We start from the raw sequence: 13,752 nt of genomic DNA on the forward strand, positions 1-13,752 counted from the left end.
GCAATGCCCTTTTTGCCACACAGCTGTCACACAGTCGACTGGTTTGTTGGCATTTGAGGCATTTTGCCCTCACAACAAAGCTAACGCTGTAAAGAGGAAGAGAAGCGAAACCAGAACTACATGGTTAAAGCATTGGTTAAAGGAACGGTTTTTATTACTCTTAGCCAATGCTTTAACCTATTAGATAGTTTTAAAATGAGTAGCTTTTTTTGCCTTTTTTGCCCATTTTCGTGACTCTTACGTGAGTTCACGCGCAGGACTTGCGGGGAGGAGGTGTAATGAGGGGAACGTGAGAGAGGAGCACGGAGGAAGGAAACTCAGGAGAGGCCCTGACGTCACTCTTTGTGAAGCTAAAGTAAAGCCGTAAGTTGGCATTGCTTCGCCTATCGGGCCAGGTTCTCCTCTCTTGTTTACATTTCTCGCGAAACCACGCCGCGCTGCGCGCAACCGGGCTGCTCGGAAAATCGTTAACACGTTAGCATGATTCCGCCAAAGAGGGCAAAATTTCCCGCGGATATTCCTTCGTCCGTTGCCATTGCCGTGGCGCGGTTCATTGCGTACAGCGTTGCATGCGCGTTCAGTTCACGAACTTTAGTTCCTCCTGTTCTACCTCGCCACAGCAACAACCGATAAAGCACGGTCCAGATAACGCAGCGCAACAAAGCACGGAGACCAATGCAAACCTGCCCGTACGGCGCCTTCGCCACGGTACGAAACCTACGCAGCAACACGTGTGAATTGTGTCCCGAAAGGCGTGGCCACTACAGCAAAGAAATAAAAAGACAGCAAAAGAAAGGAGAACCTATACGTCATTTCCTCCATACTTTTCTCCTAGCGCGCGGAGGGGCTAGGGCCTCTCCTAAGTTTCCTTCCTCCATGGAGGGGAGGGAGGTGATTGGGGGTCTATTGCTCGCTCGTTGGTTCACTGAGTTACTAGTTAGCTCGCGGCATCGTCGTGTCGATGGTTTCCGCACTTAATTGCTCTTCAAAACTTTCATAGGCGTAACTCCAAGGCGTAACTCATAGCTCGTAACTCGTAACTCATAGGCGTATCTCCAAGTGCTATCTGCAACGCACATTTGTGCGTCAGAACACCGGAGAAAGAAGAGCAGGAAACCATGCAGTTTCATAGAATAATTATTGTATGAAACACCATGAAGAAAACTACAATTATCTTGGCGTGTGGATAAACAATGGGGCTAGTACCTCATAGAGTTTCGAAACTCTATGGAGTACCTAACGGAACATGAAAAATATTTAACGACCAAGGAGGTTTTAAAAAACTGTAGATGATGGCCTAAAGGTGAAACCTGCTGCCGCCATCTCACTAGAGGAATCGATTAACGTTAGCCAATGTTTTTAGCTCTAAAAACATAGACGTTAGCATTCGCCGAGGAACAGGAATAGCTTTATTTTTTTCTCACTTCCAATGGCTTTCACAAGGCTAGTTTTGCCGCACAGATGCTTCTCGGTGTGTCTGTCTTTGTCGCTGGTTTTAGGATGAAGCTTGAATGCCTTGGCAAGAGAGCATGAGGTCATTCTCAGCCTATGGCAATATTTTAGCCCGAAACAAGATTCTATTATTTTTCAATTAGTCTAAAATTTATATTAACAGATCAAGAGCAGTTGAACTGCAACTGTTCTCCATGTAGTTCGGCACTCTTTCAAGGGTGAAATAAGTTGGGGCAAACGCTGGCTTCACCTCTACTCGTAAGAAGCTGCGAGAGCTACCACTTCAGAATTTCTTTTTTTTTTATAGCCTCCAATTGGTAACGGCTAAAGGTAGCAGGAATGCAGCTGTGATAAAAAATAGGGCGCTGTGGACAATAATACAAAGTGGTGAGAGAGATTTGGAAAGGGGTGATGGTTCCAAGCTGGTCTCACTTTCGGAAATGTGGTCCTGTATATGAGATCAGAGGTTTGAGCAAGGTTGGAAATCAAGCAATGTGGGGTAGGGTAGGTAGCTAGGCTTGCTTTGGGAGCACACGGAAATACACCAAATCAGGAGGGACAGGCACTTTATGCGGTGCATGTGGAGAGGAGGAGGAAGCAGATGAACACCCGGTACTTTTCCGTAAAGGAACTGTAAAGTTCAAAACAACGGGGCTCATTCTTTTTTTTTTTTCAAAGCATTGGGGTTTACGAGCAGTGGAGGCAAAATAGACATTAAGCGGGTAGAAATAACCAATAACCGGCCAGGTGACGTGTGCTTCCGCCCAATTTAAATGGTTCAGCCTGATCCAGCCATCCACACTATATCCAGGTCCAAGCTCAATTTGAGCCCTGTTGGGGGTTGACCGTGTAGTACATATAGGCTACCTTGCATGCATTGGGGAAAGGGAAAAAGAGATATATGCGGACACCAGAGGAGTTCACAGCGCACGCACGCACGCACGCGCGCGCGCACACACACACACACACACACGCACACGCACACACACACACACGTATATATAGGTATTATAGAAGAGTGAACTGCTTGGCTAGTTGGTTATCCGGTTAGCCTAAAATATGTGGCTAACCGACACAACGTACCCGTAGTGTTTTCAGCTCGCAAAAAGCTAGCCCAGCTTAGCCGACGCATATATTGCGGAAGCCAGAAGGTTGGCTGTCAGAAAAGGCATGCCCAACGTTTCATAAAGTGTGCCACAAACGTCGTTTATGAAATTCCTCTGCCCTGCGGAAAAACATATATTGGACAGATGGGGCGTTGCGTGAATGACCGATTTAGGGAACATGCAAAAGATATAGAAAATAATGATGGTGAACGGCTAGTAGAACACTGCAGGGCTTTCACCAATTGTATTCCACGGTTCCGAGATGTGAGGATTTTGGGTAGAGGCAGGCAGCAAACGGCACGTGATACCATGGAAGCTTTTTACATTAGAAAAGCTGGTAATGAGACATCTATTTTTCTATGCGAAGCCGAGCAGAAATACCTTTCACGCTTACTCAGATAACATGCTATATATATATATATATATATATATATATATATATATATATATATATATATATATATTGACACGTGTACTTATATTTAACGGGCGACCACGTTTCGCCGCCTAACAAATATCGCACAGCGCGGGACGCGCCTGCATGTATCCGAAGTTTCTGGAAAGTTATCGATGCTTCTATCCGCTGTCTGTTGTCGCCGAACCTTGTGTTATCTGATTTCATCGCGCGACTCGAATGTTGTAGAACTTTGTGGAAGGCATGCGGGTCCCAACGATTAGTCTGGAACATTCGATGACTGCTGTACAAAAGCCGACGCACTTGACCCGCTGATAAGATTTTCGACGATCGCCGACCGTGTTTGCCGCTTTTGTGGGCCGGCGACGGCTATCAAAGGGAAGCACAAGGATTGTGGCGGTAGAGGAGGCAAAACGGGCAAAAGCACGTTGGCAAGAAATTGCAGTTTGGCCCGAAAAGCGAAGCATTGATTGCGATGGCAAATTACTAAATAGCTATAAGAAGTCAGGTTTCCCGTAAATAAGGTTCTTTGCGGTTTGATGTGTGCCATATACTAGGGCCTTCCTTTTTAATGACTAAATGTGATTCTACGGGACAGGCGGTTTCATCGCAACTCGCACATATGCCACGGCAGTTCTGTTTGGGACGTTAACTTTTTGTTTACTTTATTAACCCTTTGCGGGTCAATGACGTAAATATACGGCGCCGCGAACGAACTCCAAAATGGTCGATGCCGTAGTATATTTACGGCGCCGTCTGTATGCTTAAAAAGCGCGCCAATTTTCTAACTTTTTCTTTTCTGTCATGTGCTGCCACTATGTGGGAATACAGGGAATTTCTTTCGCGCGCCTCCCTTTCGGTTTTCGTTGCAATGGTGCGCACGCGGGCGGGCGGCGCTCTTGGGTTTTGTTTTCCCGGGCGGTTTCGGCTTCTTGCGCTTGCAAAACAGATGGCTATCTCGTTACTAATAGCTCAAACGGCGACCGATTGTTTCTCGCTCGTTTAGTGCTCACAGGGGTGCGCATAGGAAGGGTTCCACCGTGCATGCGTTTCCGCGTTGCTTTCTTTTCTTTCTTTTTTTTTTTTTGACACTCGCGAAAACTAATTGCCTCTGGTTGGCGATAAAATGAAAATTAGCGGAAGTTTGTCACACGTTGTGCTTTTTTGTCGGGCGCACAACCACACAGTTTTCTTGAGTGCGCGCACCTACGCAGTTCGATTACGCTATGGCGCGCTATACATATTAGTGTAAGAGCAGGAATATTTGAGTCTTGAGAAATATTCTCGTGTGCGCATTTTCAAAGCCTTGAACTATGCGTATAACAATGCATCAAATGTTTAATTTTTATAAGTTTATGTCCTTTTTTATTGTTGTTATTCATGAATGAAGAGTACGTATATACCAACGCAAAATATCTTTTTCTCACTTTACGGTCACCCTAGAAAAATTACGGTAATTTTTTTTCGAAATAACTCCCTAAGGAGAATTGGAATCTCCAATAAATGAAAATCGACCCTGGGCGGTCGCATCTCGTGAAAAAAATCGACCCTCAAAGGGTTAACCCTAAAAAGCCTACTTCAAGCAGGGTGGTGAAGCCAACTTTCTCTAGAATAAAAAAAATAATTATGGGTGTTCTCCTGATAAGTATATTATTCGGAGTGCATTTCGGATATTTATTTAATGTGCCAATTCAGTCAAGCGCTTAGAAACAATTGGCATTTTGGAAACACACACACACACACACACACACACACACACACACACACACACACACACACACACACACACACACACACACACACACACACACACACACACACACACACACATATATATATATATATATATATAACTCGGGAGGTAAAGGTTTAAGGATATGTGAATCAAAGCAAATAAGTCTAGCTGCAACACAGAACATTAGTTGCCTTACTTCAATGACAACCTTAGCCACGACAACAACAAATTTTATGGTTTCACACCTACTTACCTACCTACGAAAGTGGACAAAATGCATGCGTCTTTGGTAAACAGCACTCATAATGCTACACGAATTAAAATTAACTGGTAACCTAAAGAGACCAAGGTGAACCTTCATTAATTCATGAGCAGGTAGCTTCATGCTGTGGCTCCTGAAACAGTATGCTGTGCCAAGAACTTCGAACAAGGGTAGGGATAGTGATGTGCGGTGACTCGGGTAAAGGCACGCAGCAGTACAATACCTGCTTACCTGTTTTTGCTCATGCCGAATCAAATGATTAATGGCGATTAAATAATTAATCGGATTATTGGAGGCACAAGGCACTACTGGTAATAAAATCACCTCCAGCGCTTGTCGAGTGGGTACTGCAGTGCTATAGTTGACCAGCTGAGGCGAGGCCGAGTTCCTACTTAAAAATATGAAACAGGGGGCGCCCCCCCCCCCCCCACCCTTAGACTTTAAGCACTGATCTTGTTAGGAGAAAAGCCAAAGACAAAGCCATTTGGAAGAAAACTATTCACGTGTAAAAAAGCCCATGTGCAAATTCTTGGGATGTCCGTTGTGGCTAGAGTATCCAACATTTTATGTCCCGCGGGTGTCTAGGGACATAGGGACACGATTTGGATGTCCTACAGACGAAGAGTTTTCACTGAGACCATATGAAGGGCATTCACGCAAGAGATGCTTCACTTTCTGAAGGAGGAAGTTGCACTGTTTCTTCGCTGTATAAGGTTCTGAGAACTCGCAAGCACAGGACTCGCACTCTGAAAGCTGATCACAGTATTGGATTTTGACCTGTATCTCGCGGGGCGTTGTTTCAGAGTCCAAGTTATAACTAAATTCCTAAACTTAGTCCTAAAGGTAGTACGCCTAAGTGTTCAAAGCTTGATCCGTGGCGCTTATGAAAAAAAAAAAAAATAGAGATCGCATGGCCTGGAGAAGGTAGGCCATAAGTATGGAGTGAAGACAGCACTTTCAGCAGCGACCAAGCTTTCGAGAGTTAACAACCTCGTAAGGAAAAATAAATAAGTAAAAGAAGGCACGCACCTGTCACATCGAAGCATGCAAGTGCTGTGTCCAGCATAGAAACCATGCCAAGTGGGAAGAGTACATGTGGAAAATCGTACATCGGGGAAAGTGAGAGATACATTAACATCAGATTAATAGAGCAGGAGCAATCTCTTTCTGGGACGTCAAGATTGTATTTGCCAGCGCATTGCTCAGAACGTGGGTGCGAGCCAGAATACGCGAACGCAGCTTTTTTTTTTTTTTTTTTTTTTCAAACGAGAGAAGATTCGTATACGGCGCATGGCCATCGATGCAGTCATATATCCGGAGTATCGAACATGGTTGCGTTATAACCACTATTCAATTAATCTGTCAAACAGGGAATGCGCTTATTTATGCTCCACGCGTAACACAAGCAGACGAGTCATGCTATTTACATGTACCTGTATCAATTTGTAATCGTGATTGTAACTGGGCACTCTGGCTGTATACCCTATACGGTCTATAACGGAAGCTTTCTTTTTTTTAGACCATATATGCAGAATTCTTTAGACATCACCTGTGGCAAATAGCTTAATTAATTGTAGTCATCGAGCTGGATTACCCACAAGCGGGCATTACTTGCACAAGAAATGGAGATGCATACTTGGCTAATTAACAGAATGCATTTATTAACTTTAAGAGTACTTACTTCACAGCACATACTGCCATTTGCGAATTGTATCCGGTGAGTTCAACAGATGTATCCACTTAGAACGAATTTTCAAGGTGGCACCAGTTTCGAGATATTCATTCTCAATGTATGTGGCTAAATTCATTCCAGTTGATTTTGTGCTTCAGTGCATAAAACGGCCGGTTTGTTGAAAATTAAGTGGAACGACAGCGAATTGTTTGCCGCAGGTTTCGCGGCGCATATCTCGAAACCCGTGTGAATCTTAGAATTCGCTTCAACCCAACTTTGCAAACTGCAGGAAGTGCAGTGCAAAAACCATCTTTTTTGAGGGAATACGCAGGCTTGCGAACTTAAGGGAGGTGAGTAGGTAGAAAACATGATGGCGCATGTTGAACTCTTACCTTTCTGTAAATAAATTGCAAAACAAAAGGCGTAGGTAATTTCTTACTATTATATATATATATGTATATACTGGGTATATGTATAAACCGCCCCACTTCGCTAGGGCAGTTTGTATTTTGGTCTACTCGCATTTAATGGCCATCGACACAGCACAATTAAGGCTTCAGCCGGCACCAGTATGTGTACATACACCAGAGCCTACCGCCGTGTTTGCTATAGCGTCTATGCCTTCTTGTATGCCTGGACTTTCGCCTTTCTCTCTCTCTCTCTCTCTCTCTCTCTCTCTCTCTCTTCACAATGTTTTCTCGCCTGCAGTCTATATCACGCGTCTTAAGAGCGTAAAGGTGAAGACAGCATATATACTTCGCAATTATAGCATAAGCCGGTGATGACACGGGCTAGTAACGAGATGAGGAACTGCGGCCTCCACGGGCCCCCACGGTGACAGGCCTCGCCGGCCCTCGAAGCGACGGTTGCGGTGCCACGACGTGCGACGGGACAGGCGCGACACAACCAGGGTTTCCATCGCACCACGGCTGTAGTTCTCGAGCGTGTGTCGTTAACTGCAAGGCGATACCTCTGCCCTAATTAGTGACGCTGCACTTATCGTGCGCGACCCATAGGAATGCTCGTTGTACACGCAGTCTAATCAAGCAGCTTGGGAAAGAGACAAAGTAGCAGGGTGTGGCGGGGAACTTAATCTCCCTGGACACTTTAGCGCGAGCCCGCAAAAATTGCCGTAGCAGCTCTATCTCACACCAAAGACGAGAGTAGTCACTGAAGTCGTGACAAGCATAAGGATTTGAGGCATTTTCTTTGTACGCGGCATCGACATATACGTACCTCCGATATTGGTGATAAAGGTACAGCAAAGGAAGGTGAAAAAAAGAAAAAGAAGTAGGCGCCATACGGAGAATGTGAGAACTACAACAAAGCCCTGATCGTTCCCTCCACTCCCCCTCTGCTTTTTCGTTCTTTCTATGACTAATTTTTTTGTTCTCACATATAATAAAATGTGGTGCTTCGTAGTACTCAAGCCATACCGATGTGCTAAACACATTTTTTAAAGAGCCAGAAATTAGTCTAACCAATATAATTACCATTACCAGTAACTAACGTTAATCGGGAAAGCATGCCAAGTCCTGGTTGCATTTGCATATATACTCGGACAAGATCGCTGCAGAATGGAGAGAATAAGTTCCACATTCACACAAGCTGTGCATTAAGAGAGAGAGAGAGAGAGAGAAAGAGAGAGAGAAACGCAAGACAGTAAATGCTTGTTTAACAGACGTTTGCGTAGTTAGCTACCCTAAACATGAGCGGGGATGGCGAGGGAGGGGAGTTATATTGGATTGAGAGAGTGAGAGGGAAGGCGAGAGAGGATGGAATCTCAAACCCGTCGCTTGCGCCAGAGGCACAATACGTCTGCTGTAAATCACTTAAGTCTTTTGCCTTCAGATATCGAAGAAGCGCTCGTGCGACTTACTCGGTTTAAGCGCGTTGAGGCCAGGCTCCCAGGAGCTTAGATTCGGTAAAGTGCTGATTGTCCCGCCTGCAAAAGGCACACGGGAGACTATGGCGTTGGTCTTCTGAACGTGAACCGCCGAAGAAGACGTTATATAAGGAGCAGACGATCTCTTCTACATCGTTTCGTCTGCGGTGCAGATTATCGCTACACTTGTCCGAGGCGACGCGCGATTAAGCAGATATTACGCGGTTCTCACGGCGTGTTTTCTTGGGAAAGCGAGAATTCAAACTTACGGCGCTCGCACACCTCTGAGATGTGGATACCCTTGTAAACATGTTTCATGGCGTCTCATTGTTGTACAAAAAAAGAAATAAAATAAAAAAAAACGTTTGGACATTTCTTTCTTGGAACTTGTGCCATATTCAATGCTAATTGAACATACCTATAATTATTTTGTTGGTATATAACATGTCTCATGGCATTTCGGAGCTCTATGAAAAAGAACAAAAAGCATACCCGCGTTGACAATTATTATTAATATCTTTTTTTGCGGTGAATCATGCAGTATTCGCTGAAATTGTCATGGTTATAAACGTTTCGTCGATTAGATACGCAGTAACTTCATTACCTACATCTTTTGCGTACAGGTCTGAACCCAAAATGAAAGGTTGTTTTACCCTGCGCTAAACTGGCACCCATGCTAACCAGCTGCCTTCCTCGGCCACAGACATCGAACCGACGACAGCTCGTGCTTAGCACGAGAAGGCCATAGCTCCATCAAATTATGGGGTTTTACGTGCCAAAACCACTTTCTGATTATGAGGCACACCGTAGTGGAGGACTCCGGAAATTTCGACCACCTGGGGTTCTTTAACGTGCACCTAAATCTAAGCACACGGGTGTTTTCGCATTTCGCCCCCTTCGAAATGCGGCCGCCGTAGCCGGGATTCGATCCCGCAGCATAGCTCAATGAGGCGACTGTTGAGAGGTCGCCGCGCAAAGCAAAAACAAAGCAATGTTTAAACAAAGTTATGAAAACAATTCGGAAGTAAAGAAAATTACCTCTATATATACCATCGACCATACCAACGCGAAGGAAGCATGCAGGTGGTAGGATCAGATGCACTAATATTTGGTAAATGGAGTTTTCGACAAGGAATCGAAATATATTTAAAAGTGTTATTTGTGATTAGGTGCTTTATGGAATAATTTTGTCATGATATTTCTTGCGGTTATGAAATCTTCATGCGTTGGATTTTCTCGTCCCGAATCTTTCGCGATGTCTTTTCGTCGAGTGATTCAGAGTAGAGGAAGAGCAGCTTTCTATTAATTGAGTTCTTCCTTCTCCACCTGTCTATTACGTTGCCAACAAAGACAGGATGCTAGCGTTTTCGGACACCAATATCCGGAAAAAGCACAAGTGGCGCCAGTGGCTGTGGGGTTCCGCTGCTCAGCTCCAGGTCGAGGATTCGATCACAGCCGCGGCAGTCGCACTCCGATAACGGCCGAAATGCAAGAACGCTCGTGTACATGTACTTAGTTTTAGATGCGCGTGAAAGAACCCCAGGTGGTCAAAATTAGCCCCTTAGTGCCCCTGCTACGGCATGTCTCATAATAAGATCGTGTCGTTCGGGCACGCAATTGAAGACCTAGAATTTCATTTTCTTTTGTTCCAAGAGAAACGGTGCGGCAGGAGCAGGCGACTGCGTGTAAAGACAACTCGAACCATGTCGCGACGTTCGCTCACGAGTTGCAAGTCATGCTCGCTGCCGGAGCCCAACGCGAACGCGACGGCGGCCCCGGAGCCTATGAAGAAACCGCGAAGGTTTCGTCGGTGGGTTATAATATCGATAAAACAACGGCGACAGCGCTAACGCCATTCCATGTCCAAGAACACAGTGGAGGCATGTGGAAGCTTCTAGAACATTCCGAGTTCAGCAGCCGTATGCACGCTGAGACTTCTTTTCTTCTTTTTATTGCTTCGTTGTTACCATCACCACTCGCGCCGATCACGGCGATAACAGTGGCGCGATGGCTAGCGAGCCGGTGACGTAGTTCGACATTAGACTAATGCGAGAAGAAAAAAGAAAAGCTCAGCATCGCGGTTGTCGTGGGCATATAGCGAGCATCCGGGGGCTTGGGCCGCCATTTTGCATTTTCTGTCCACTTCGGCGTGCTTTGTGTCGACTGCCTTCTGCGTCGCACCATACTTCGAGGTCCTGCTGGTCTTTATTACGCGCTAACAGTGGCAGCGCTTGTCGGAGTCGCACGCTACGCATGTTCCCGCCTTCGGCCGACTCTGGAAGCACTTGCTTGATGCCCCGGGTCTGCAAAACATGAGGCACGCCTCGAGAGACTTGCCCGACCCGCCTGTCGTCTCCGCCTCGGCAATTCCTGGCCCCTCTTTCGAGCTCCCGGAGTGTAAGGGACAGTCAGCCGATATTACTACGTCACTATACGCCAACGACACTCCGGTCGAGCCGGCGCAGCATATATAAGTCGCAAGTCGTTCCTGCCGAGTACTCGTTCTTTTGTTTGTGCGCGTTCCCACCCCCCGACGGCGCCTGGACTATTGAACTGTGGATGAACTATGAGCGTGGCCACTAACCCCAGGACCTGCGCGGCAACCCCTCGTCACGGCGAGCGTCGTCTCTACGAGCTTCGCAACGAGCGTCCTAAACGCTCACCAGGCATTTGCATTTGCTTTGTAGTACATTTTTCTAGATGGTCTAGCTGGCGAGGGTGGCGCGCGCCTTAGAGAAGTTAACTGTTTGTTCAGTTGCACTAGCTAGCGCTCACTGAGATGTATAGCGACATGGCAAAATAACGCGAAGTTAGTTTTGTTGCTTAGCTGTAAGCCCGAGGTTTCGTGGGCATGGCTTGCGGCCACACGGGTCTTCTCCGTGCCGGAATCGAAGAGGACGGGCCACGTGTGCGGGGTGGCGGCGTATAGCTTCAGGTTTAGCTGACACGCAGCTTAGCTCACACTAGGCAGGCTATAGCTGATAGCCGTCCTCTTACGACTGCGTCAGGGACATGGACCCATCCGAATGGCCTTGCGACCCGACCCCACTATTTCGTGACAAGGTAGCCCGCGCGCGTCAGTGCTATCGAGCGAAATGTGGGCTCACGGAAGCAAACGTCATTCGGAAACTGCCTCGCCAGCTATTAGGCACTAACCCGCTCTACGCAGCACCTCGACGCCGGACGTTGCCTGCAGTGTTCGTCGGAGCTGGGCCCGGCAGCAGCTGCGGTAAGCGGCCCGTTTGATTGCCATTGTCGCTGTTCGTTTTTCAGTGTGTGCTTACTGTCCTCGCTATTTTCCAGAGCCTCACTCGTGCCGCGCGTGGCCTACCGCGTTCCCTCGTCGGTGTGGCCTTGTGGCCCTGCACCAGGTAAATACCACGTATACAGATGAATAGTAGTACTACATCTGTGTTCTCGAGTGCTTTAAAAAAAAAAAGCGTTGTTTCAGGATCCCGAGGTCCACTTTCGAGATTGAGGACCACGAGTCGGAAGGATATCCAGTGTGCTGCTCCACGTTTGCCATCCTCCCAACGTCCCCCACCGGAGATGGCCTTGAGCACCTCTTACCGTGGCAGAACGCGTTGGCTCCTTTGCATTTCCACGTCCATGGCGTCCTTCTGCTACGGCGGACTTCGTTTGCTACTACTGGTAAATATCGCTTAAACACGATTCGCCCTATCGCTGTGTCCTATTATTGTTAGTTATTATTATGGTTATTATTGTTGTTGTTATTATTATTGTTATATATTATGGTTATTATTGTTATTGTTATTATTACTATTATTCCTTGTTATTAATACTGTTGCTACTGTTATTCCCAATACTTCCGCTCTTGACTCGGAGCACAGCAGGTGGGACTAATGCAGGCACAAACGCCCTTAGTAGGAGCGTCAACGTGTGGCCGCTTTGGCAGGTGCTCGCATGTCGTAGGTGATACTGAACGCCATAGCGCATAAATTACGCGGCTCCCACGTGCTGTCGGAATCGGTATAAGCGAAGCTTTCTTTACTGTTTGCGTTGATTGACGGCAATTGGCGGTGATTTTTTTTTTTTCACGTCGTGTGTACTTACTCTAGCGCAGAGTTCGTGTGATATGTTGCCTTGCGTAAACTACTTGTTTGCCTACGTAGTATACACAACAGCGATGCGGGATTTGCTTGTGCAGCATTATTAATAGCCGGGGAAAAAATTCGACACTATCATTGCCTCACAAAGCTAGTGACCCCAGAAGTGGTAAACATCAAATAAATTACGGGGCTTTACGTGGCAAACCAATATGTGTGGCACTTCACCAGAGCCGAGGTATCGGGCCAAGAAGCGGGAGATTCCACACTGCGCACACCGTAACTAGCTCTCGGATCACCGCGGCGTGTTGATGATGCATGTTAGAACGATCGAGACGGGTGACTGCTTCGAAGATCAATGCTTTATTGAAGTAACTCGCGGCAAGGAGCCTTTCTCGTATTCGTCTTCGAGTACCTTGGTGAACATACTTTACAGGCTCCCGCCTTCCAGTTTGCGCTGAGATAGATTCTGGCGGGATGTTTGAGGCACCCTTCAAAGATGTTGTTCGCAGATGTTCCGAGACGTTATTTGTTGCGTTTCTGAATTAAACAAGGCCTTGTTATATCGTCGCTTCCACGGTAACTTCTTTCAATTTGGCACATTTTCCAAAATGTTCTTCGACCCAGTCTTCACACCGCATCGCCTTTGGACAATGGTTTCGCTTGTCTCGTTTTGTCTTGAGTGGCACCTATTTACTTCAGATATTCGCGATGCCATGTCGTCCACCAAGCTTTCACGAGTTCGCATCTGCTTCGCCATGCTTCAACGTCTCCGTTGTATGGCCTTGTTTGTCCACTTTGAAGATGTTGGCGTCCGCCTATGTTTGCAGATATCAGTGGCATGGGCTCATTAGGTTCGCCATGCACGTATGTTAACGGTCAATTGTTGAGCGCTCCTTCAACTTCTGCTACAATTGTGCGTAGCTTCTCCACTGTAGTTGTACTTGAGATTATTTTTCGCATTGATGTCTTCGGGCTTCGTATGAGGCGCTCGAAAAATCCTTCCCCCCCCCCCCCCCCACCTCCACAGGGCGCACTCGGCTATTGTTTTCCATTGGTGTGTACTGCCGTAATCATTCACCCGTTCGTGCCCAACAGCTTCAAGCATTTCCCCCTCGTCCTTGGTGAAGGTACTGGCGTTGTTCGAGCAGATTACGG

This window comes from Dermacentor variabilis, chromosome 5, assembly GCF_050947875.1.
Source record: "Dermacentor variabilis isolate Ectoservices chromosome 5, ASM5094787v1, whole genome shotgun sequence".
Lineage (NCBI taxonomy): Eukaryota > Metazoa > Arthropoda > Arachnida > Ixodida > Ixodidae > Dermacentor > Dermacentor variabilis.